At 39.7% G+C, this 27,120-nt stretch overlaps 2 protein-coding genes across 13 annotated transcripts in view; one reads left to right on the top strand and one right to left on the bottom strand.

The window, feature by feature from the left end:
- Nucleotides 1-27,120, top strand: part of CMSS1 (cms1 ribosomal small subunit homolog) — a 250,534-nt gene that overhangs the window by 131,011 nt on the left and 92,403 nt on the right. The window lies entirely within an intron of this gene.
- The window catches only part of FILIP1L (filamin A interacting protein 1 like), a 215,544-nt gene that overhangs the window by 129,424 nt on the left and 59,000 nt on the right, over nucleotides 1-27,120 (bottom strand). For 2 of the 7 annotated variants that reach the window (XM_068960135.1, XM_068960142.1), the window contains exon 3: nucleotides 5,388-5,480. The exons of the other annotated variants lie outside the window; for them this stretch is intronic. The gene's annotated coding sequence lies outside the window, so the exon portion shown is untranslated. The remainder of the gene's footprint in view (nucleotides 1-5,387; nucleotides 5,481-27,120) is intronic. 7 annotated transcript variants of the gene reach the window in all.

Genomic DNA, 27,120 nt, shown 5'->3' with positions numbered 1-27,120 from the left:
GCAGTAGCGGCTCAGAAACAGTCATGTACCCTGCCGTAAGCGTAAAGAAGTTTGCAACAGGCGGAGTGAGCTGCTGCAGAGGCACTGTGGGATGTCAGCATGCACAGAGGCCCTGTGCAGGTTTATAGCTAAGCCTATGTCGTAGTAATTTCTTTATCTGTGTATACCCTAAAAGAGTTTAAGGCTAGCTAGCAAAATAAATATATTTAGTAGATAATGTTAAATGCATGCTTTAACTTTAAACACGATTCAGCAAAGTAATTAACATGAGTTGCAAGACCAGGAGTCCAGATTTTTTTTTTTTTAAACAAGTTGGATATATCTTTACTTTTTCGTAATGATATGCGGACTGCACTCTGCTTTGTTTTTCCCTCCACAGCCATTACTAAGTGTAGATTTAGAAGCTGCTTGTTAAGACTGCAATCCCAAGGAAAAAAGTCTTCCGTTTAGAAGGCCTAGAGACAATTTCTGGTTATGAGAGAATTGGTATATTGTAGAGAGTTGTGCAACTATAAATATGACTTCCTGTGCGTTAGACATGTTTGCTCGTTGCTGGAAGCTTTAAAAAAGAGATCTTGTCTGGTTACAATTCACAATCAACCTATGGAAGTGGACTGAGAACAGCAGGCCGTTTCTTTTGTCGAGGACGCTGTTGGTTCCTAGTGTTGCAGTTCTGCTTTTCCTTTTTTTTTTTTTTTTCCCCCCTCCCTACATGTATACAGTTTTAATCAATCAGTAACAGGCTCCAACATGAGGTAATGCTGCAAAGAGGCATTTTGAATTCTGTGATCCTTAATAAAGGGTTAATGGAAACACTGGTATTGCAATCTCTTTGGTCAAAACTGTCTGTCATTTGGGCAGTATGCAGCTGTTTGGGCAATATGTAGTATCTAAGGCAAGCTCTGTGCTGCTGATTATTTATTTGGGGTTTGTGTGTTTTTTACAAGACCAAAGCTAAAATGAGAAAATAGTGTAAATCATATTGGGAAATGAGGCCTCCTATCTTTAAAATTCTCTGGCAACTGTATTGTTACAATTTAATCTCAGAAGGGCCCTCTATAGTCATCTAGTCCAGTCATTAGTACAATGCAAGGCCAAAATCTCTCACTTGCTATTCAAACTGATTTACTTGGGTTTCAGCCTCTGATGAAATTGGTGCAAGTGGTGTGAATTTTAATTTTCTCAAGGTTCAAATTTACTGCTTCATCATCAGTCCATCTTTAAGGCAGTGAGTGTCGTTCTCAAGTGAACTTTGGAGGCGGAGATACTTTATGCCAGCAGACGCAGCTCATAGTTGCCCAGAAGTGCGTGCATGCCACAGGAGGGACAGAAGGTGTTCATGCTCATCTTGACCCCTGTCAACGCCATTGGTTCCCATTTGGGAATGAGAAAGAGGTGGGGGTAATGTGGGAAGGAGGTGAGAGGAGAGAAGCAGTAATATAGGCTGCATGTGAAGGAATAAGGAAAAGATGCGAAAAAGCTGGCATCACTGAGGCACTGCTTCGGAAAGGTAAGGAAACGTTGACCTAAGATAAGGGGTATGAGTCTTACAATTTTTGTCTACACAGTGGCCTGATCATGTTGTTCTTTTAAGGCTAACCAGACTTGGAGGAGATTTAAGCACGTAGAGAGTGGCTGTCAGTTAATGGGAGAAACCTGACAGAAAGAAAACGGGAAGCAAATGCACTCCATCTCTCCCCCCCCCCCACTTTTTTCTCTCTCTTGCTCTCTCACTGTTCTCTTTTCTGGCAGTCTCTGTTAGTTAAAGGTTCGTCACGTTTGAGACTCTGAGACAGAGCAAAGTCTTAATTACCAGTCAAGAGCATTGCATTTGTTTCCTTCTATCAGCTTCCCTCCTCTACAGACTATTCCTGCTTTTGTGAAAAATGTCATGCGGTGGTACGTGCTCCACAAAGGAGCAGAGAGACCCTGACATCGTGGCACCTGCTTTGGGCCATAAAAAAGTAGAGGAAATTTTGCATCAGCGTGCAGTGCAAATATGTATACTGCACACACAGCACAAGTCCAGGTCATATGAATGGGCTCATGCTCGCTCTCCTTCTCTTGGGCCCGAAGGAGAGAAGGATTAGGTCTGAAGAAGTAGTAGATCTCACTTCCTGGAGATCAGTTTTTGCCCTGATTTTGTGGAGTCACTTTCCATCATTCAAATTAAAAAGAAAGCAATCCACTGTCCTACATCTTGAGCACAGGTAGAAATATTACTTCCTTTTATCTGTCTGAGTACTTTCCTGTGGCTTAAAAAATAATGTTCATACAAAGAAACAAACCATTTCTTCTGAAGGTTTTTCATTATCCTGAGGTTTATAACCTGGAGGTAGAACTAAACTTCAGAGTCTTTACTTTGGAATATAAATTTAACTGCAAATATGCTGGAATTTTTTTTGTTTGTTTTCACTGTCTTTGATTTTCTTATCCTTTCCAGAGTTTTCCTCTTAAAAAGTAAAGATGAGTTAAATATAGACCTAGATTACGTCACTTGGTCTGTGGTGCTTACATTTTCTAGGATACCAGTTTACTGCCAAAATATGACTCAAAAGATCAATAGCAAACAATCCGTGCAAGTTTACACAAGAGAACTGAAGTATTTCACTCCCTAAGCATTGTACTTTGAAAGCACACATTGCAAAGATAGATACTTCTGGGGAAGGCTGCTTTTTTAATTTTCACTGTTGCTTTCAGAAGTATGTCCAAACAGTTACGGGGATTTTTTTGTGAGAAATCTGTTGCTGCACACTGAAAACATAGGGGAATTTGAATGTCTGACTTTGAATGTTCACACTTGACAGAGGTCAGTCATAATACTTCTCTCCACAAAGACAGTCTCAAAGTAAAAAATTGCTCTTAGTTTACAGCTTGATGCATTTTTATTGTAACAAAGAACTCAAATGGAGGTCTGAAAGATGCATTGACGTTTAAGGATGTGGCTCATGGTGGCTGTGGTTGAGAGGTACATTTGCCATGTCTTTACAAGCATTAGTATGCACTGAATATGATGGCATATAGTATGCTGTGATTCATTTGAACTCCTAATACATAGAAGTGAATAATACCCTATTCGTGTCTGTGCTTGGATAACATTCTGTAGAAGAGCTTTTCCTCCCTTTTCCTCCCTTTTCCTCCCTTTTCCTCCCTTTTCCTCCCTTTTCCTCCCTTTTCCTCCCTTTTCCTCCCTTTTCCTCCCTTTTCCTCCCTTTTCCTCCCTTTTCCTCCCTTTTCCTCCCTTTTCCTCCCTTTTCCTCCCTTTTCCTCCCTTTTCCTCCCTTTTCCTCCCTTTTCCTCCCTTTTCCTCCCTTTTCCTCCCTTTTCCTCCCTTTTCCTCCCTTTTCCTCCCTTTTCCTCCCTTTTCCTCCCTTTTCCTCCCTTTTCCTCCCTTTTCCTCCCTTTTCCTCCCTTTTCCTCCCTTTTCCTCCCTTTTCCTCCCTTTTCCTCCCTTTTCCTCCCTTTTCCTCCCTTTTCCTCCCTTTTCCTCCCTTTTCCTCCCTTTTCCTCCCTTTTCCTCCCTTTTCCTCCCTTTTCCTCCCTTTTCCTCCCTTTTCCTCCCTTTTCCTCCCTGGAGAAAAAATGTGCAGTTTAGCAAACAACCCTGTCCCTTTGTTTCAGCTCATGCTTTTTATTAAGCTGTTTGGCTCTTGGCTTAACATTATCTACACAGTAAATGATAGTTAAAAGTCTCCACAGCATATCAAGCAATTCCAGAAGCGTCCTGACCGTCTAGAGATTGTAATGTTTGATAGCCCTGGGGTTTTTTAGGCTTTAAATGTTTGGGCATGTCATGGCTTTTAGATTTGAGAAAAAGCACAAATTTGAGAAAAACAGCTGAGAGGAAAATAGGAAAGTAGAAACTGGAAAATTAAAAAGTGGGGTAGGAGAGAAGGGCAGCTGTAGCAGTGAGGGCTTTCAGCTTTGGGTTTATTGCTGTGTGTTCCTTGAATTTGTTATTCATCTGTTGAGATTGTGAGAGCAATCTTCATTATTCTTACTAGTTTACCCACCACAAAGTTTTGTTCTCTTTTTACATAGCACTTGTCAAAATGCTATGACAACTAGCTGGTTTTAGACAAACAGAGCCTGGCTCTAAAAAGGCAGTATGTCTACAAGGCAAACATGGAGGGCAGCCATTGGCACTGGAAGAAGTAAGAAACCACAGATTGTTTTCTCATTGCATGAAGAGCTTAAAGCAATGTAAAGTTAATTGAAGAATTCCTTGAAAGTGAAGTCAGACTAAAATAAAAGCTTACGGGTCTATAATTTGCTAAATGTGAAAGCTTTGTAAGCAGTAGTGAAGCTAAAAGTTTGAAAATAACATAATTTAGTAAACAGATCTGGCTTGCGGTATGGACTGTCCTGTTTTAATTGTTTGTCCAAATCATGCAGATTTGCAGTAGGATCTCTAATTAGGCACACTTTGATTTATTGAGCTGGCCCCATATAAACCATGATGTCATGCTGTACTGCTCAAAATTACAGCTCTGCTCTTGCAGTTTAAAGATGATTATTTTTAACTTTGGAGTGCTTCAGTTTTGTGCATCTTGGCTTTTTGCTTTCTGAACTTAAGATGTTCACTTCTCCCCTCCTTCTCCCTCCTCCAGATCAAAGCATTTTGCTGTAATGTAACCAGCATAAAAACTATTGAAACGGACTTCAGAACACTCTTCTCTTTAAATGTTGTTGGTAATTAAGGAACAGGCAAGAATATTCATGCTTGCTTTCAAGGGAGTTGAGAGATCGGTACAGTAGGTGTTGAACTGTGTTTTGCCAGGTGTCCAGGTGCTGATGCCATTCCAGAGCAGGAATGCTTTGTTTACACCTTTAAAGCTCTTAGTATTCTTTTGATGCTGTAACTGAAGGAAAAAAAAATGGCAGGATCCACATTGCCTATTACTGCAGGTAATAATTATGTACTAGGAACAGGAGCCCTCATGAAATTGAGCACTTACTCGTATGTCTTGCATTTTCTGCTTGTTTCCCATTTGAATAGGAAAATTTGCCTTTAGTTAAGCCTAAGGGAAGGCTTTTCACAGGAGGGTTTCTGCTTTTCCATACAGAGGTGGTCTCACACCTGTAGAAGTGAGCAGCATCCCTGCTTGCCAGCATCCCCCATGTGGAGCTGCGGGCAAAGGGACAACACACAGCAGGATGTGGAGGAACGGAGGAGTGAAAGTTAGGTCAGAACATCATCATATTGGTCCTCTCCCTCCAGCTTCTTCTAGCATATTAGAACGAGACCAAGCATTTCAGGGCAGGGAAACTTTTCTGTGGAGAAGTCAAGGCAGCTTTAGGTTGGGATGGAGCCTGACATCAAACTGGTACAGGAAAAAGAATAAGGGCATTAGGGTCTAGCACTTCTACTGGTGGCACTTACTTACCTGTAGATGTCTTAAGGTGGGAGTCCTATTTGGGAGGCAGTAGTTGTGGATGGAAAAGACAGACTCCATTTTCAAGGAGAGCAATAAGGATTTCTGAGTGGGAGGGAAAAGACAAAAATGTCTTCCTGAGGATTTTAGAGGAGAGAGCTGGTAAACTGCCCTTGGGAATGACTGCAGTGTTTTGGGCTTGTGTAGGTTGAAAATAACGCATTTTGAATCAGTGCAAAGCTATACTACTTTTGAGAAGCCTCGATTACAGAACAGCTGACTGTTTTTCTATGCTGTAGATCGTGTATATAAACTAGATTATCGTTTAAAGGCTTATAAAAAGCCATGAGATTTTTTTTAATTTTGTTTTTAAGGGTATTCTCAAATGACGGTCACACTTTTAATACGATCAGTTGTTGACTAACATAATGTTTTTAAGCATGTAACTGCTTTTAGTCCTCCTATAACTAGTTTCAGTTTAGCTAATGAGGGTTGGAGAGAAGGCTACATGGGGGAGAAGAGGGGAAAGTTCATACTCTCCCTGTACTTGGTGCCAGTGAATGTATATGGATGGAAAGTATGTGCAAGTTTGCTAACAAACGGTATGTATAGTGGAAAGATTTGATGCCTCAGTTCAGTTTAGGAAAATGTTCTTGTTTTGACTTCATGAAGTTGCCAAGTGAAAACAAATTTAACCATTTAGAGTAAGATTAGAGCCTTAATGCTTTGAGGATTCACATACCCAGTGTGCAGGCAGTAACATGGTGACTGTAATTTCTTGAGGCCAAAAGATCGACAGGAATTTATTAAAGTGTAACGTTACGTGAGTTTCCATCTCTTGTTGATTGTAACCCCATGAGAAACTTTTCACAGTGGCTGAAATCTCAGAACAGCTAGCTTTTCATAATGAGTACACCACCTGTTTTGTTTCGTTTTGAGAAAATTAAATGAAAATAAGTAGTAGATTTCAGATAATTCCATGATGCTTGTGTTTTGTCTTGCATTAATGTACGTATGTCTCTCTTTTATTTTAATCACAAAAAAGAATGTGATCTCTTTTGCGGGAAGGTAATCAGCAGGTAGTGGAAATGTATCTTGCCATGAGATTTCAGTGAAGTGACTGCCATACAGTCTGTGTGTGTGTGCGCACATGTGCACATGCATGTGCGTGCATTGTTTTTGTTCTTATTTTCTTTAATAGGTCCGGCAATATACTTGGTACTGAAACAGAAGCAGTCAGACCTTGAGAAGCTTATGACTGATGGCAGTTTAATTCTTTTCTGTGTAATAAATGACTGATGTGTAAATTTAATTATTTTTCTTTGGCACGTCTTTACCTGACATTCGCTTGCTGAAATTTGGAACAGCCTGCCTCTGAGTGGCATAACAGCTTTGCCTTTACTTTACATCTGGTCCTTAAAACCGGACATTCATCTGTAAGCTGTGTTGAAACTCAGAGAAAAGTTGTTGGTTTGAAATTACACAGTGAGGGTCTGTGGCCTGCACTGTATGATGAAGTGCTCCTCATGGCCAGACAAGATGGGAAGGTGGTAATAAAAAACAAAACAGGGAGGTGGCAATCGAACCTATCTGCTGCTGTGAGACATCTGGAACTGCCAGGAAGTCCCACGGGGAAAGTGATGGTACTTTCCAGTTATGGTACTTTCAGTAGCTTCTCTTTCCTTTTACTCTGCAGTGTGAAGCTTTCTAGCATCACATAAAAAGAGAGTCTCTTCAGTAACACATACATGAAAGCATTTTTTCTTGGTATTGATGCCAAAAATCACCTGGAGAGGCAATGTACGAATATACTTGGACAAAGAGGAAGGTGGTGATCAAATCTGGTGCACAGGCCATCCTATGGATGTGCGGTCATGTGAATAAGGGAGGCAGGGGGAAGGGCACATTTGACAGCCCTGCCATTTGAACAGGTTCTTTAGCACTGATTAATGGTGTGGTGGCCAAAAGGAAGTTACGACACATCTCTTGGGATCTTCCTCTACCCCCTTACTCCCCCTTTCTCAGCTGCAATTGTTCTCTAGTCTGTTTTGGTCAGAATAAACCAGCTCAACTGAAAAAGCTGAAGGAGTTCATCTGTGCTAACCTCTTATTTGGATGGAAACAGATTATGGAGTGATCATGTAGGCAGTTCAGCTAGCTTGAGGAGTGTTAACCTCCCTGTGGTTAGGGAAAAGGGGAGAGAAGAGCAGGGAGGAGAGAGGACTCCTGGAGGAAGAGGCGTGCTTGCAACTAGTGATGGTGTCTGCTCTGCATCGGAGGTTAAGGAGGCAGGTACACATAGGTTAGCTTCTGACTGCTGGGTCTTGGTTTGCTAACTTGAGTGCAGTTAACAGAGAAGCTGTGATGGCACAGGTCTGAGTGCAGGCTGTAGAAAAGCTTAACGGAGTGGCCGCACACTTAAAGGTGGACTACTGCAGTTGTTGACAGAGATTAAAAATAGCACAGATATGTTTTTGGTGTTTTGCAGGACTACTATTGAGTGTGGCATAGAGGAAGGCATGCCTTTCCTCAACTGCAGCTAGAGCTGTGCTCGAATAAAACTTTGGCTCATTATTGGTTATATCTGGAGTTCAGAAGGCAGTGCTAAGGTGATTCACGTCCATTAATTAAACCTCTGCCACCGTCCCAGGAGGCAAGTTTAGAGAGGAGGAAATGGAGATGACTAGCCTAAAGGTGGAGAGGGAATCTGTTTCAGAGCTGAAATTATACTTTGGCTCTAGGCATCATGCCTCTGGAAATTCCTAAACTACTCAAGTTTCATGTCAACACTGTCCAATTACAGCACTGTAATTTTGAGTAATTTATAAATCTCTATCTGTAGTGGATAAGATTTGCATAAACCACATGCATTAAATATAAAAGAACTGCTATTAAATAATTAAGTAATAAAAAGATCACACCATCAGTAAGTAACAGAATAAACTGTGCAAGAAACGCTGTCCTGTCTTTATATCTGAGCTCTTCTAAGAGCTGAAGAACAGATGTACTGAATCAGACCAATGTCCATCTAGCTTAGTATGTTGTCCGTAGCTAGAGCTGCTAGCCACAGAGGGATTATAGGAACAAGGCAAGCGCGGTCATGCCATCTTTGCTGTATCTTGCTGTTTTCAGCAACATTTTGCTCAAATTCTATTCTGAAATCCATTTTCAGCTTTTGATTCTGGTTTCGATAAAAGTTATGCATCATTGTGACAACGTGTCCGTAGTAATCTGTGTTTTCACATGAACAGTATGACTAAGCCCACCCCAGCTTCCCTCATGCGTATTTTTTAATCACCATCTGCTAATGGCATGTTGTGATATATACTTGCATATGATAAGTTTCTTTCACAGCAGGATAAGTTCATCTGTCCACCCTAGCCCAGGAAACTCCAGAAATGTGCTTTGTTCAATTACTTTATTTGTTTCCTTATCCTTTTTATAGAAAAATTACTGGTCATGGGAACTAACAAAAGACCATTTCCTATAGGGATTTGAAGAGACAGATAAGGAAGGCCCTTATAAAATGTGAGAGAAGTTGCTGTGCACTGTGCTTTCTTCCTGCAGCTCTGTAGCTCCTGCTTTGCATGGCCTAGGCCTATTATTTATGTTAACATCATAATATGTTTGCAGTGAACAGCTTTTGCCTTGATTAAAGACAATTTGATCCACCTAGCTAAAATCTGAGAAAAGCCTTTTATGGCCTTGTTTTGTAGTTCTACTATGGGTATTATTCTTTAAGAAAAAGAGCATCATAAAATGGCTTTATTAAAAATGACAAAAATGGATAATGTAATTTAGAATTTTTTAGTAGGACTTTAGAAGAAAAGAGGTTTTTTTTCCTGTTTAAATTTTATTGTATATGGCTGCTTTAAGTAGTTTTAAATGTTGATGAAATGAGGGAAATCAGAAAAAACATTTTTTTCCTGTTTTTTGTTGTGGGGCGCACAGGTTAAACATCCAGCACATTGTTCTTGGAAGAAACAGTTTCATTTTTACTGATTTAGACGCACAGTACAAAAGCTCGCTGTTTTATGACTGAGTGGTACTAAAATTCAGTTTATTGTCAGTCTTTTCACATCTGAATCATGTTATTTAGTCCAGATTTTCTTTGAAACCACTGCCAGACGTGAAGTATGGATGAATGCTTGGAGAAACCAATTGATGTTATGCACTTTGAAGCTTTTAATTGTTTAGAATAATCATGGATTTCACACACGGAGGGAGAATGTTTATTTCCATTCTCCATCTATTTAGATATTCGTGTTGAATGAAGGGTACAGCTGATGTAAAACAAAACAAAAAACCCCTTCCATACGAAAACTGCATGTATTGTCAGAAGGCTGCTCTAACTGAAGTATAATTATGGTAAGTGTAGTAGTCGTCTGCTTTGCTTGTGCTATGCATTTGGAAACAGTATGTGTTGAGCTCTTTTCGTGCAGTACTGTTGTAATCGGTGAATGTATTTCTTCCTTTGTTTTGTGGGGGTCTTTCATGCAGAGGCAGATGAAAAGAACAACATAAACAAGGATAACAAAGTGTCTGTACCCTTATTTTATGCTTCATAATTCCATTTCCTTCATTTCCATTGGCTTGTTTGCTTAGTCTAAAAGATTAGAAACCAAATGAAAGGTGATCCTGTAAAAATAAAAATAGGCTCAGGGACTTCCTTTAGCAGACTCTTGAAAACCTAAATACCCCTAGCTTATATGGCTGCTAAAGACAAAGTTGTGACTAATCATATTGTCACTTTTTTACACCATATGCTTGTCTTAGCTAGTGTCATACATAGCCATAATTAGTTACTGGCAGTAATACTGGCCAGTGTATAATATAAAGAAGGATTTGTTTTATCAATGTGTTGTCAAACCCTCGTAGCTTGAGCCTCTGTCTGCATTAAGGCTTTTGTTAGTCCTGCTGCTTGCTGGGCCTCGATGCTCAGCGCGGACACACTGCGGGAGCACCTGATGCCACCTCTGCTACTGCCCCTCCTCAGAGACCAATAATTTGAACAGAACGAGCAGTTTGCCAGGAGGTAGAGTGCCGTTTGGTTTCTCTGAGTGTTCATCCAAACCAGCCCGAGCAGGAGCACAAAGAAGCATTTACTGAAGACATTTCAGGTGGAGAGACTCCCTTTTCCTGCAGATCAACACAAAGTATCGTGATTTGTCATGCCCAAATCAATGACAGGCTGGTGTGCTTTGACTTCTGGCCTGTCAAAGCTTGTTGTTCTCTTCTGCATCTCCTCCTTTTATGAAGAGTGCTTCCTTTTGCTCCTTATTCTACTGATCCCTGAAGAAGGGCTTTCGTACCTGGAAACTTGACTTTTAACTGTAGGAATTAAATATAGCGAAAGACATTGCCTCTAGCTACAAATTGTGTCTTGCCTGCAGGTTGTGAAGTACTTCAGCAGCTGTCGTATGATTCTTTACGTATTAACTTCTGATTTACTCTTCTTGTTTCTAAACCTAGTCTTTATCCAGTATAAGTCATGAAAATCAAAGAACTATACCCAAGAAATAGCAGTTTCATTTCTGTGTGGAACATATGTGCCTAGTCATGATTCCAAAGGCTTTTTTTTTTTTTTTTGTTTCCTTAACTCATGGCTAGAACATACCATATGTTGTAATAATTTCCATTTGCAGAGCCCACTGCCTGATGATTGCAAGCTGCTCTGTAAACACTTTTCGGTCTCGCAGTTTATTTCTCAGATTCTGGAGCCTGCCCTGTTTTTTGGTGGGAGTGTGGCTAAGTTGCCTGCTCGCGGTCACTCAGGTGTATCAGCTTTATAGCATAGTGGTAACTTGGAACTGTAAATTTTTGGCTCTTGGGGCTTTTCAGTTGTTTTTTTCTCTTTGTTACATAATCGTGTAGTGCAGTGTACCTAGAAAATAACTAGAAAATTTATTTGGGCTGAGAGTAAAAAGTCTGGAGAATAACTTAAGAGATAGTTTGGAATAATCAGTTATTACTTCCTGTATCGCTTATGTGTAAACTTAAGCTCAGAATAATTTTGAAATTGTTAAGGTAAGGTTTTGTGGTTTTTTTTTCAATTTTATTGTATTTTTTTTAAATCCTGATGGATAAAAGTATAATATTTACAGTGTTGCCTAGTGTAGTCAGATCCTGCATGCCACAATGGTGATAGGCAGAGGGGATTTTAAGAAACTGAACAATAGGTGATTTTGGTACTGGGCACATGAAGACCTCATAGAAGAACTTTACTCTCCGTAGTAAAAACCTTTATTTAACAATGACGATTTTTCTTCCTTTTCCCGTCTTTATTTCTGGTAATTTAGGTCAATCATTATTTCTGATGCTATTTGAGTTGATGCTATATTTGAGGAGAGAATAAAATTATCCTCGTCAAATGTATCCAAAAATATTTTCACTTCCAGTAATACTTTTGGATAGATGATATGTTCATGATATATTAAGTAACTTGAGATTTTCAGGTTATTCTATTATGTAGTTAGTTTTATCACTTTTCTTTCTGTGGGTAGTTTATCTCTTTTAAAAGAATTCTTCTAACACGTTAAGACTGCTTGTGAAAATGAGTTAAACAAAGCATGAGTTTAGAAGCTATTTTTTGCATAAGAGTAAAGAACAATATTCAGACAGTAGTTACTAAGAAATTTAGAGGTTTTTTTTTAAACTCTAGACATTTGAAGCTGATTTCTAAAAGCATCTAGAACTTGTACTGAGAATGTGTATGACAGGTATTAGTTTTACTAGAGTGGTGAGCATATATTGTCATCTCTCATTAGTGTTCTGTGGGGGTTGAAAGTTGTTTATGTTTAAGGCTGAGATAGTCTGGCAACTTATCCCTTCCTTATTGTTTTTCTTTCTTGGTAATAGTATCTTGGCGGCAGAAATGTGCTCCTCTTTCTTGTGCTGCCCAAACCCTTCTCCTTTTCGGTATCAGACCATCCTCTGGCTCAGCTGCTCTTCTTTTCTGGCTATGTCCTCATTCAGGATACATGTTCTCCTTTCCTTCCCTGGATATGAATATCCTGCCTCCCCCGCCAGCCTGTGAAGCCCTATTGTAAGTGGTTTTCAAATGGAGGACGTGGAGGAGGGTTGATGAGGGTGAAAATTGAAGTTAACATATATTTATTTTCCAGAAAATAGAGTGCTTTCTGACTAGAGTGCTCGAAGGAAGGTGAAGGTTTTTCTCTCCTGTTACAGAGAGGGCTCTTCTGGCAGAATTCCCCATCGCACCATGGCAGTAAGTTGAGGACTGCAGGATGGGTCTGCTTCTTCCTGCAACATCCATGGTGGTGGTTTCTTGACTAAGCTTAATCGGGTTATATGAGACTTTTGTTTCACTGAGTTTTTTCCTAGTTCTCCCTTGCCCTTCTTCATATATACATCTTTTTTGTTATCCTTTTAGTTGTCCTGAGACAAAGGATGTGGCCAGAGTTGACTTCAGACTGTCTCCTTAGTCTGCAGAAGGTGTTGAAAGAGGCAGATTCATGAGCTCTTAGTCACCTGTTGAGTGGGATTAGTTATCTAATACCCAACGCTATGACAGAACTCACTAGTATTAAGCACCATCTGCAAGTGTCCCATGGAAACAGCAAGACTTCATTTGTGGCAGCTGAACTTACGTTCTCTTACCTTGTCTGAATACCTTGTGTCTCCCCTTGCACCCTTCTGGCGTTTCTGCCAGAAGGAGAAAATGTTATTGCCTGATTTTACAGATGTGACGGTATTAAGTTAAAGGAGGCCAGGTTGGCTTACCTGGGTTCCTTCAGGAAGAGAATAGGAGTTTTTGTGAACGCGCAATATCTCAGTTTTTTGCTATGAGTTCTTGACAGTGAAAATGACATGGAATGTGATTCGAAATAACAAAGTTGTTATTTTAGGTCATCTTCCTTATGCTTTTTTCTTGTTTGAATACCATATTTTTCTGGAAGTTTGGGGCTTGAGGAGACTGGTGAAGCAGTGAACATCATGTGAAGCGGTAAACACCTTCAGTCTAGGTAGCGTGAGTAACAGGATTACAGGAGTAGTGAAGTGAAGAGAATGACTCAGACTTCCTCTAGAATAGCACAAATCCACCTCAGTCCCTTGATCTGTGTTTTAAAGTTTCTGATATCATGTTTTCACAGGTTGTTACCCAAGCTGACTCAGATACACTTATGCACAACATAATCATATCACTGATTTCTTTGTACATGCAGAGGTTGGACATTTTAGTGTTTGCACTGATAGTAGGATATACCCCTAGCCATGCAACATAATTTAAGAGGTAGAGGGAAGTATTTAAGATGTTGCCTCCTGCACAATCAATTGGAAAGGACCACTACTATTTGAAAATGAGACTGTTCTGATACTTGCTGAATATTCTGTTATTGAGAGGAGATTGGGGAGAATATTTACTTTGTTTCATTTGCATAATCTGTTATTGAGTTTAGCATGTTGCATTTATTGAATTTAAAATAGAGATGGGGCACTTGGCTGGCTTATAAATGATATAGTAAGGTTTATCCCAGGAATAAACTGTCTATGATTCCAGTTAATAACACTGCTATTCAGTAAGAAAGAGCACAGATGTGATAGTGGTTTGGGAGGCAGCTGAGGTAACATCTAGGAACATCTGGTGGAAGTTTCTCTAGCAGCTCAAGTAACTACACAGATGCTAAGTAATTCTCTCTCCTCCCTGCCCCCCATTCTGCCCAACCTCAGTTATGGATATTTGTACATTTATTACTAGGATGTCTCATTCCCCTGCAGTGTATGGCTTGATTTGAATCAGTGAGAGTTTGTTCTGTACTCCCTTGTATTCATTTTTTTTTCCATTTTTCCCTAGGTCACAGGCATACTCTGCAGCCATCTCTGAGCCATTAATATATGTAGAAACAGATTTAGCTTGTTTGTCACCTGTCCTCATAGATTTTGAATTGAAGGAAAGGGTTGTTTGTTGTTTTTTGTTGTTTTTTTTATAGACCTACATGAGGATTTTGAAGATTATTTGCACATTAAGTGCACTAGATATTGCCACCTGTTAGTTTCGTTGCTGAGATTGGAAAAGAAAAATGAACAAAATAATTGACAGTTTCCTGGTTGTTTTTGTTTTTTAACCGAAGTGCTGTCTTTTAGGGGAGACTCCTTTAAGTTTATGACAAAACCTGGAAATCTGATTTATGCATTTTTTTTTTTTTAAAGTAGTGTCTTATCACAAAGGTTTCTGAAACCTTATCAGTTAGGTGTCTCACCTGTATGAGTCATGGTACCTCATGTCATCGTAGCAACAGACTGAGGACAAACGTTCTTGCATGTTTTAGAACAGTTGCTAAGCACTCCGAGGTGCTGGCAACACAAGCGCAGATCCTAGCGTGCGCAGTCAACACTATTTTACTCATTATTTTCCATCAGGGTGCTACACTGATGATGAAGGGCAGTGAGTCTCTTCAAAGTTTCTAACTTGTTGCATTCTTCATGGCTTAAATTGGTCATTTAAGTTAGTCAATACCTAACTGAAATCTGTGAAGAGAGTACTGTCGGCTGCACTGTGGTTGGAGCATCGGTGGAGGTCATTGGCACGTGTTCTTTCTCCTTTGGTTGGCCTGAATGAAAACTGTTTGGTGTAAGCAAAACATGGATGGGAGATAATGGGATGCCCCTTGGCACAACCATGAAGAATTACCAGAGACCATAGTGGTATTCTCACTTGAGACATCTTGTTTAAAATTTTTCCAGGTATGCATAACTTCCAGATCGTGTTGTCATGTCCCTTGGCTATCCCAGTTACCGTTTGGAAGATAGACATGAATGTCAATTTGTTTTAAATAGGCTCAGCCCTCATGAGTCATGGTTGTGTTGCTCCTTAGATTTAGCTTACTTTGATTTCTCCTTGGCTGCTTATGATCACTGGTCAGAGGCTCTAGTGGGTGCAAGATGCATCTGCCTTTTCCTGAACGCCCTGTTTTTTATTTTTGTTTTTTACTAGCTGAATGCAGACTGGATTGCTCTAATTGTTAAGTAACATACTGTCACATCTTATATAATCAGGGTAGTTCATAAATGTATTTGGTTTTGATTGTATTTGGTTTTGATCCATCCAAACCTTCTTGTGACACTAAGGCAATGCAGAATTCCAAGCTTGGCCTCGTATGTTCTCAACTTAGCATAGCTGAGAAATTTTGGCTACTATTTACTTTCCATATTGCCCCCATATGGCAAAAGAACGGAGGCTAAAAAAACCTTTATCTTGCTGATTACAAATTGAAAAATGTTATGCTACCCTATGCAATAATCCCATCTTGCGGATGAATGATTTGGTGCTTTTGGTTTCTTTCTCCTGTCTCCTGATTTACTCTTTTGTTTTCTGACTGCTAATTGTAATGTTTTTTTGAAACTGTAATATGGGGAAATGTTAATTAGAAAAATAGACTGAACTTTGATTTATGTAAAGCTTAACTTGCAAACAACTTTGGCCAAATGACCAACTACTAGAGGGGAAAGAGGAAAGCACCCCCCCTGCCCCCCCCCCCAGAATATATTCTTAATTATAATAAATGAGTTGCTATTATCATTATGAACATAACCTATTGGCCATACGGCTAAATATTTACTTGATGGTTTATTCAGTACAGCTTGCTTTCTTTTTAAACTACACATTTCTTCATTATATCCTTTCTTCAACTGCCTGGTCTTCTTAAACTCATAATCTCTGTATCTGTGATGTTAAAGAAACCAGAGTGTGAGGTCAAAATTTCCATTACATAGCTAGAGCGGAATTTCAAGGAACAATGCCAAAATCACTTAAAAAATAAATTTACAGGAAAGATGACTCATCAATCAACAATTGCAGTTCTAGAAAATAGAAGGAGTTGTATATGTTCTGGGTACAGAGAGAGACAAAATGCACCCGGCCTGACAGACAGGGGTAAAATAGGGTGACATTTTTTAATGTTTCCAGGGATTTTTTTTTTTTTTTTACCTTGGCCTCTTGTTTCTTTCTTACCCTAAGTTGCACACAACTTAATGTTGCAGGAGTCGTACCTTGTGAGAACTACAACTACCTAGCAAAAAGAAAAAGGACTGCTGGCTCGTTGTGGCTTGTGTTAATCAACCAAGCGGCTGAAAGACAAGGGGAATGGTCCCCTTCTGCACTTATAGGCGCTGTGTTGCCCATTTTGTGTCTTTAACATCTCTTGTAACTATTAAGAAATTAAGAATGAGGCCACCTAAGAAAGCAAAATACAGCATTGTATGCTACATGGAGATGATAGACTTCCGCTTAAACACTTCTGCTTTAGTATTTGGTAACATGAGTAAGACAAAGACGTGGTAAAGGGCAGTGTCCTTCCTTCTAAAATATTGAATAAACAACCACCCAGGAGCGAAAGTCCTTCTGAGAGCAAAGTCTCTTGAGCTGCCACACAGTCCCCAGGGAGACTGGGGCAGGCCTGCTGCTTGTGATGTTGCATGCTATGCCCGTTCTTTAGCTGGGAAGGCAATTTGCTGCTGCTTCTTGTCTTTTCTACTCCTTGAGCTGCACCATCTTTTTGCTTAACCTTACACGTGAAGAAAGTAGAGGGTGCTGGCAGCTTAAGCGGATGATGCAGGAGGTGAATCTGCCAGTTCCTGTGTTCTCTTTGTAACCCTGCTCACTTTCTCATCTGAACAGGAGGAAGGGAAGGGGAGGAATGGTGTAACAAGCTGCTGCACTCCAGATGGCAGACTGGATAATCCGTAAACATGGATATCTCTTCCTGTTACTAGCTTAAAGTTTTCTTTCTCATTAGGCGCTTCAGCAGACTAGCTAACAACTGAAGGTGTGACTTCTGATTGCAGCACTCTTTGGCCTCAGAATGAATTTAGCCGAGACTGCAATTATTTGTAAATAGGAAGCATGCTCTTGTAGTCTCCAAACTTTATGCTATTGTTATGTATTTCCTTTTACTGTCCCGTTCTTTCCTGGAATAATAGTGCACAAACAATGGAACATGAGCAATGTTGCAGTACATGCTTTTTGAAAGGAGATGTGGCCCGCAAACAAGCTCTGTCTGCCTTATGTGTTTTACCGTATTTAAGCTTGATCCTTCGACGTCGTCTTCTGACAATGTTAGAGCATTTTTTTTTTTAATCCTGCCTCACTTATTGAAGGAGTTAATGTTTACAAGTACATGTGGCTCTGCTTATTACTTCTAGAGCCTAGACCTAGGAGAGGCATGGGGAGACTCTCTCCATCTGTACTGAAAGTGGACGGGCTTTCCTTTCACTTGCGTTACAAGCAAAGGGTTTGATCTCTCAAACTTGATTAACTTTGGAAATATTTCTGAGAAACTGCTGAGAATCTTCTGGGTAGAGGTCCTGTCTTCAAACGATTCCCTGGTTCCTGCTACTCCTATCAGGCATATCTACAACGTGAGGCTGTGGGACTGAGCGAGAGGAGGTCTCTGCCATGTGCTGATTCCAGAGCCTGCCCCTTCCCTTGGGAAGGGTTCAGCGTGCAGCCGGAGAGAGCATGTTTTAGGTGACTATACATGGGGACAACAGTGGTGTGACTGAACAGTTCTCTAGAGGGCTAAACTGGAGGCTTGAAGCAAGCATCACATTCCTTCACCCTCTTCCCTTTTGCTTCGTTTTTGTCCCTATGCAGCTGAGATTTCTTTTTTCATATAAGTGCTGGTGCAGAGAACTGTGTCATGGGTGACGGATTTGAATGATGACCACAATATTTTGCAGCTTTCAGAAGGCCCATCTCCAGCCTTAGCCTTGCTTTCAAGAGTGGCAATAAAATAAGACCAAAACTATTCCTCCAACTCTTCCTCAAGAAGTATTCTCTTTTATGCTTAAAGGACAAGGAGATAAGGATATGGTTGGAGAACCTAGCAACTATCTGCCTGTTTTATTTTCCTTAAGATGCTGTGATACCATGGCAATGAGTTATTAATAAAACTCCAGGCAGAAGGAGAGAGCTTCTAACTAACAGAATAACCATATATGAACAAATGTCATGATTTGGTCTGTAGGGTGAAGAGCAGTTGAGCATTTAGCATAAAAATACAGCTTAATCTGCAAATAAATCAGAGCAGACTTTTTGCTTAAATGTTGAAATACCACCAATGTTTATAGAAGAGCAAAAAATTATAAAGCACAGTGTGCATTATTTGACATGTATGAGCATTCTAAATTATGCTGAGTTTTTTTTCTGGTTTGTTGCATTTCTGAGTATATTATGAGCTATTATAAGCACAGTAAGAGAGTTTCCCATGCAGCATTGTGCTTATTTCAGTGGCACTGAATCAAAATTCTGCAAGCCTTTATCCTAATGTGCAGTCATCTCTGTAAGCGTGATGCTACCTCCCTCTTCTATTATGGAACTTGAATTAAAAAATCTGGAACATAGCTTTATTTAGAGGTAGGTGGTGCAAGGTGCAGGTGGCGCAATGTTGTTATGCTGCCCTGCCCTTATAATGAATACTGACTGTAGTCCAATTTTAGTGTGCTGCGCTCATCGGCAGTCAGTTTACAATGTGCTCAAGCTACTGTTAAAGGTTTGGGGTGATGTCTTAAGTGGCAGTGTTACAGAACTTCCTGAAGTTCTGTCTTCCCAGCCTCACAGATGCTAGTGGAAAAAAGCAGGCAGCTCCACATTGTGTTGAGAGCTGGCCAGGTAATTTCTTTTTAATATTTGACTGACCAATTTCATATTAAACTCTTACTTACTGAAAAATAAGCCCTTAAATATCTACAAATCCATTGACTTCAGAGATGGTTTGTTTCCCCTTTTGTGACTTTGACCAGGGATTGAGCTGTGGTAATGAGACCCACGAGGAAAATGGATAAGACAAATCATGATGTGTGTTTGTGTTGTTTGTAACACACAGTTACTTAGAAAATGCTGTATCCCAATACACATTGGGCTTATTGTAAAACACCAGCAGGGATTGTCAGTGACAGAGTATTTTCTCTGAATAAGGTAAAACCCTGCTTAGGAGTCTGTAGCTAAAGTGTCAAGGGTATTTCCAGGCACTTAGCCTAACTAGAATGGGGACAGCAGCGAGGTGGTACTGGGCTTCTCAGTGCAATTGAAATTCCATGGGATTTAGGTACGTAAATCTTGTGCGAAATTCTGAAAACATTGTGTTACACACGCAGCTTTTTAACCCTTTCCTTTCCTTTATTTTCCTTTATGATAATCCATGTCCTTTAAATGGAATGCATTTTATGCCCTAATCTGAAAATTGCCTTTAAAATATTTAATGACCAAACAGGTTAAAGAACTGAGCACAAAATTTACATAGCCTCCTAAGTGAGGTATTTATAGAATATAGGTGAAATGTTGAGAATTGCTGTGACATTTTTATTCCGTATGGGTATGTGAGTGATTTTTGTAAAACATTCCAGCAGGGTGAAACACCGAACAGTCTTTCTGCTGTGTGCATGAGGTACTGAATTTTTTTTTTTCCTGCCAAGAATGCTTCTTCTGAATGGAAATTATTTTATTTTTTTTACTGTCTTTTTTTTTTTTTAAACAAACAAACAAAGAAGCGAAACAAGATGTTCCCTTTGGAAAATGTACTATTATTGTCCAAATAAACTTTTTAGATAGACTGATGTAGGGAAAGGCGTATTCTCAATTAAGGAATGGTCAGGGAAGCTGGGGGCAGAAGCGTGTTACTTGTAAGTGATTTCTTTTCCTTTGTTGCAATGATTCTCTTATGCTTTTGAGGCTTCACCAACTCACAGGATAAAATATTTCTGGCTTAATAAACCATCATACTGCAAAGAACCTTTTTATTTCACAAAGCTTTTGACCAGGTTTAACCTCAGCTGTGGCCTTGCTGCTTTTGGATCTGGCAGCACGGCTGTAATGAAATGACAATGAGCTATTAAAGCGTGCAATTTTCTTGCCTATATTTCACATTGGCGTTCTCCTATTTGTTGGACTGGGCTCTGTCCCCTGTTTAGGGCCTTCTGGGGAACTGTTCTATTGTGTTTCCTTTTGTGTGTTGTTTCATTATAGAGAACCACAATCCTGTTTTATCAGAAGAAATGGGAAACCATTTATCTTAGCAGCTAACTAAGTGTACTTGAGGTTTTCAGGAATATACAAGAGGAACCTGTTTCTATTGTTTATTATTTTTATTCCTGCAGTGCCCAGGAGCCTCACTTACCAGCCCTGATGCTAAACAAGGTGCTTTAGACAAACAACAGAAAGATGATTTCTTCTTTAGAGAGCCTGACTCGAGTGCAGTGCAGAGCCACGCAAAAATACCTCACCTGGTTTTGAACAAGCTTGTCTGGGCACTGGAAATGTAAGTGGGCTAGCACTGTGCTTGGGTATGCTATGCGTGTGTGCTGCATTTGTATAGATATGCTAGAAGCCAATCCCTAGTTCACCAATTTGCAGTGCTGTATTGGGCTGAGTAAATACCCTCAGAAAGACAGCGGGGGAGTGCAGGAGGTGACAAATAAGCAATTTAAAGGAGCAGTGAGAGGCAGAGCAAGCTTGAGTTAGGATCAGGGCAGCGATGCTTACTACACGCTCAAACTTAGAATTTTGATTTCCCCCCTCTTGAAATAAATACTTCTAGGAGGAGACATGAACCTGGCAAGCAAGAGGGTAGAGAATGATTTGAGAAGGTCAGGCATCATACCCAAGAATCAAAGGGCCGAGTTGAACATCACGTGACTGAGGAGTTCTTGCTACCATATTTCAACAATGTGACCATGGTGTACAGGTATAGACAGAAACCCTCTTGAAAACCAGTTTGTTGATAAGAGTTAGGATATTTTTTTCTGCGACTCGTTATTTTTACGAATTGCCTCACCGTATTTGGGATCCTGGACACTTACTGCCTGATAAGGAGAAGTCGTTACTATTTATAATTTGGGGTTTTATTACTCACACTCTTATGATGTTTAAGTACCTCTGTAAGAAGGAATGTAATATGGAAGATAGCATGAACTGTAAATCTAATGAGAGAATTGTCATACAGAAGACTGTGTGTATGTGCTCTGCAAGACTGTGTTTTGTACTGTTCCTTTTAAATTACTTGTTCAAGGAACTAGCAAATTATTGACTGTATGATCAGAAGTGGCTTATCAAAGGTGTCCTTTAGAACAGGCTGTAATGCTAATGAAATTTCAGTGCTAGCGAAAATGCACAAATAAACTTTTAGGGTAGTCAAAGAAGTACATTCATTAATTTGATGGAAACTTTAGGAGCCTTTCTTAAAGGTATGTCTCACGTAGTTTGAACTGTATTAGACTGATGTTAATTGTGTATTGGGTGAGGTAAGTCTACTTTTGTCTCCTAACCGTTTTCTCCATCACTTATTGTGAAATTTGTAAAAGCTGCACGATACTTTCTCTGAGTGCTGCTGATTTCGTTTACAAAGAGCAGAAGCCGTACTACCTTCATCTTTTATGTTGTACTGGCAGCCAGTGAATTCCAAATTCAAACCTTTCCATAATTTTCCCAAATATGGCATAAATGGACATTGTACATAAAAGAGCCATTGCATATGGCTCCTGGTACAAAGAGTATTACAGTAACAAAACTGCCCTAGTCATAAATTTATGTGAATGGTAACCATGTGTCTCTGAAGGCCTCCTGTTTCTCATTCAAGTTAAATGTTACTGTATCAATACTTGCCAGATCTCTTGCACTCTCATGTCTCCATAATATTTTAAGCCTTTTGATGCCTTGCAGTTTTTGAAGTAGACATATTATTTTTAAGATCCTTAAATTAGGTCATAACAAAAATATTTCTATTTATCTAATCCCTGTGTTCAGACTGCTTGGTGTACTGGACCATGTAATAAAAGTGGAGACATTTAAATGGCTTATTTCACTGTCAGAAGAAAATGCTATGAAAATCACAATTTCCCTTTAAAAACTGAAGCCTTCTCAACTGACTGAGATGTGATGGACTGGCCGAGAATGATTACACACCCTTGTAGGGTGTAGGATTTGTAGAGCTAGTGAGTCAGTAGTTTTTTTTTTTTTTGATTTTTAACAAAAAAGGAACCAAAAACCAAAAAGAAACGATCCATGATTTCTGCAGCTCATGGCTACTACTGGTCTTGTGGTGATCTCATATCAGTTTTCTGGGTGCTTTTATCCAATTTGGGTTGGAATCCTGAAGGCGTGCAGTTGTCGTCACTCACAGAGTGAATGCACCGCTTTCATAGTTTTCCTAATTACACAGACCATCATCATAACAGGTATTGGTTATATTGGGTATCCACTGGGCCAAAAATATCAGCTCACCTTCCTTAGTGCTTTGAATTGTCCCCTTGTACATGGGGATGGTGTCCTCCTCAGGTGAGGATCCTCTCTGCAGGTGATTGAGGGCAAACAGTAGGTTCCCTCATCACTTTTGCTAGAGGCTCCAGTCTTACTGGGGGCAGATGATATTCACAACTCAGACTCCTGGTACAAGCTTTTGAGGAAATGCTTTGATCTGGCACAATTCTCCATTTAATGTCACTTGAGTCATGCCTGTTTAGCTAAGAACTTTTACTCTTTTGAGTGGATCCTTCTGACTTGTCTTCCAGTTGGATTTACTTAAAGCAATCGTTAAACGACAGCCTACTGCTCTTAGATAAAGCTCATGTTAGGAGGCAGTGGTCTGATGAAGTATTTTGTCTGCATCCTGCTTATTTCAGAATAAGCAGCACTTTCTTGAACAAAGCCTGACTGTACTCAATATCTATTAAAAGCACCCATTAGTTTAAAAAAAAAAAGTAGTAGTCTGCTGGAACCGCATAATCTTCTGAAACGTCTCAAAACTGTTCTAATGCTGGCAGCCAGCATAAAACCTTTGCCTGATGCTTATCTGCAGAACACAACAGGCATGACTGCTTAACTATTTTCAGTCAATTCAGTGTGCTGCACATGCAGAACTAGAATCAAACTATCACAGTTCTGCTTTGCTTTCCAACCCCAGCTGCTGCAATAGCTCTGTCCTCTTGTCTTTTTTGCCCTCTCAGATATTTAGAATAAAGTCCAGCACCTCTGTGGTTCAGCTCTTATTTTTTTTTTTTCTTTACGGTTGCAATACTCTTCATACTGGAGAAACCTGCCCATATCATTTTAATCAGCAGGTGTTTCACTCTTATCTGTCCTGATCGCTTATTTAAATAAGCAGCTGTTTTGGTCGCATTCTGTCTGTTCATAATTCCCATATACCTGTCAAGTTTTCAGAGCAAACATGGATGTGTTCTGGAAACTTTCATGGGAATTAATCCCAGAGCTGGTGCTCTCCCATGGGTTGTTTCTTTCAACAGCTCACTGTTGCCGCATGTCTTTCTACCTGTCTGTCTCCCTTCAGTTGTGGTCTCTCTGTCCTGAGTACATATATATTTTTTCCCCCCTCCCTTTCTTTTTTTCTCCCCTCCAAATCCCAAACTTTGCTTGCTTAATATGAAGGTGATGCCTCTACAACTTCCTCCTGGAGAACAAGTGAATGTTACAATAGCTGAGCTTTCATTTATGCCAGTGGCAGAATACCTGGTCCTTTATTTTGTGTAATTTGAATGGGCACATAATGGATAAAGCTACGTTTTTCAGTGCATAGCTGGAGCAGAAGAGGAAAGTCTACTGTCAATTTTTATTTTTAGTCAAGGAAAATGCTCTAACCGTAACGAAAAATAGGAAAAGGTGCATAAATACAGAAGAGAAATACAAGAGTCCTTTAGAACGAGAGAGAGAAAGACGATTTCTGGCTTACAGGTAACGCACTGGGATTGTGCATGCTCTCACTGAAAGCAGGAGGGAACGTATGTTGACTGAGAGATTTTGAGGCTAGTGGGGCCGTTAATGGTATTTGATATGACCTATATTAAATAAAGTTTTAAAAAATTACTATATGACAGTAGAAACTGGAATAGCATATGGTTGGAAGCTTCCTTCTCTAGGATCTTTCTTGTCTCTCCCTGTCCTGCCTCTACGCCATCAATGTTTGGTAAAAGTGGGGAAGCAGAAAGGGAGAGCGCTCCTTGGTGGACAAGATTCCTGAAAGCTGAATTTGGAGGGATACATTCGCACGAAAGTCAGCCAGCCTATCCACATCTTTTCCTGCGCTCCCACGAGTTTTCCTCATACATTCCTTTTTTGTTGTTTTTGGTTTTTTTTTAAGCCCAAGTTAGGTGAAGATTTGATCTCTTATCTTTTTAATCCATCTGTTAGGTCTTAATACATACCCGCAGAATCAAGACACTCTAGAATTAATGTATCACCACCTGGTTTAAATTTGATTTCTTGCATTTCTTAAAGATTCTTAAGGCTTTACTACTATCATTATACTTAAAATAAATTGTTTTCATTGGACATGATAATATTTGAGATGATACACTAGTTAATTGTTTAAATTTGCACTTAGGCAATCATTAAAATGAATGCTATTTATATTATGTAATATTATAAACCACAAAGGCACTATAGTCTATTCTCTAATTAAGAAACAATTAAAAATACAAAAACTCCATTTCTTAACATCAAATTTTAAAAATTACTTTATGCTTTCAGTTAGATGTTTCTGAGTTGCAGCGTAGCAGCTCAGGAGCAAGCTACAGGAGCAAGCTCTTCATCCCTTTTGAAACTACTAAGGGTGTCTGTGTTGGTATTTAAAAAATATACATTCTTTCAGTCTAATTCATTATGGAGTTAAACTTCAAGGACTTTTACTAAAATCAGTTGCCACATTTCTAACATGATTGCAATGTGTAGTCCTCAAAAGGCAGAACACTGCAGTAGTTCACTGGCACTTTTTCAGCCCCCCGATAGAAAAGTATAAAATGTCTTTCATATGTAATTTGAATAGCTTTCTAAGATACTTAGGCTTGGAGTCTGAATTCCTGTGCAGACCAAGCATTTATATTGGAAGGTAAAACTCCTCCCCAGTATGCTTCATATTTGACCAGGCGCCACGTCATGCACAGGGTAAATTATCTGTTTTTAAATTCACCTCAGTTCAACGTTTTAATTGTATGTTAAAACACAAATAGCTAGAGGCCCAAATAATTCTTGTGGTGAGTTGCTAGTTGTTTACTTTATAGTTGAAGGAAACTGCCTAGAGTGTGGAGACTATAAGAAGATGCGAGACTTCATGGACTAAAGTCAGAAGAAACATATGAGTTCACCCCGAGGCTGATTGTTTCATTCCCTCCCTCTCTACCTTGCGGAACACATGCATCTCAAATGACGTTTTGATTTAATCTGTTGTAACATCTGTTGTAGTATTCCTTATGTTCTGGTACAGGGTTTTTGCCCCACCCCCCCCTTTTTTTTTTCGGTTAAGATGTGAATGCTGGACAGGAATTGCACCACATTGTCCATTTGGGGAGATCTTGGGGTCATGATTCAACCTTCTATCAGCTTTGTCCTCCAGTAACTTTGAGAATGTCTCTGTAATCGCTTAGGACATGGGCATAGTGTTTAGTGAAATATCTTCCACGCCATAAAAGCCTGTGCAAAAACCACAAAAAGCTTGACCAATCAATTCTTTCTAGGCTTCCATAGCACAAATTACATCCATATCATGTGGTGGTCTTAGCTCTTTAGTTCTCCTGTCTACATTTAGTATTTTTTTCCTAAACTCTTTGGCTATATTTGATCTATTTTCAGTCATAAATCCAATCTCTATTTACCTGAGTTATCTAAACGACAAGCACAGCAAAAAGTCTGCACTGTCTGACCACACTGTTTTAGTTTGCAGTGTAAACGGGATGCTAACTGCATTTTGTACACAGGCATAATTTATCCAGATATTAGGTTACACACATTCAATTCCTATCTGTATTATAGCAGTTAGACATGGTAAGGCATTAAGCAGGGGCTTCATATAAATAAGGATATGTCATGCCCTTGTTAGAGTTGAAGTCCAGCGTGAATTTGTCATAACTTAAAGTAGTTACTGTTGTGTAAAGATGTGTAAGATTCGGTCTCGTGCTTGAGATGAAGCTGGTAGTTGTAAGATGAGTTCCCGCTATATGGCTTTCCATGCTGTCAGATCCATCGTGCTGGCATTGCCTGTTTGCTTGGAGGAGAACTGAGTGAACGTAAAGAACAAATGACTTTGGGACTGAATTGCATTGATCCAGTGTTTTTAATGGTACTAATTTCACTTGAAATCATGATACTGTTTTTATGCCTGGGTAGGTATCATTTTTACCCTGGAAGAAAAATAGAGGTTGCAGAAACTATGACAAAGATAATTAGGGTGCAAGCCCGAGGTCTAATTGGCTTGTGACTGGGAAATGAGAAAATCAGGGAATGATTTTGTAGCTCAGGGTTACTGTATCCTGTATATTCAGCAACAACTTTGTATCAAAAAAAATTTTTTTTTTTTCGGTCCTTCTACAAGTGGAGATCAGGTATGCAGAGCTCTGCCTCAGGCTTATCCTTGATGTTTGTTGTTAAACTTCACGCACTGAACTGCGGAGATGCAGTTTTCTGATTCTGCCGAACTTGGAGCTGTCTCCACTTTGACACATCCTCATAGGAATGGAGCGATCTCCTTCATCCCCCAGCGCATTAGGTGCCCTGTGCTCTTAGATTGCTTTTTTGCTACAGTGAGTAAGTTGCTGTTGCCAGAGTGGGATTACTCATAAGGTTGCTAAATTATGGGTTAATAAGTTTGCACTGTGTTCTTTATAGTCACAGCAGAGCTGCTGCCTCTACCTGACCTTCTTAGAGTACCTTAATACTATTACTGCAGTATTTCTAGCTTAGACATATCTTTGGACACCCATTTTAGATGCCTACATGCAATGGAAG

This window comes from Struthio camelus, chromosome 1 (genome assembly GCF_040807025.1).
Source record: "Struthio camelus isolate bStrCam1 chromosome 1, bStrCam1.hap1, whole genome shotgun sequence".
In the NCBI taxonomy this organism is placed as follows: domain Eukaryota; kingdom Metazoa; phylum Chordata; class Aves; order Struthioniformes; family Struthionidae; genus Struthio; species Struthio camelus.
The sequence above is the reverse complement of the archived record's forward strand: the minus strand, read 5'-3'. Positions and strand labels throughout refer to the sequence as shown.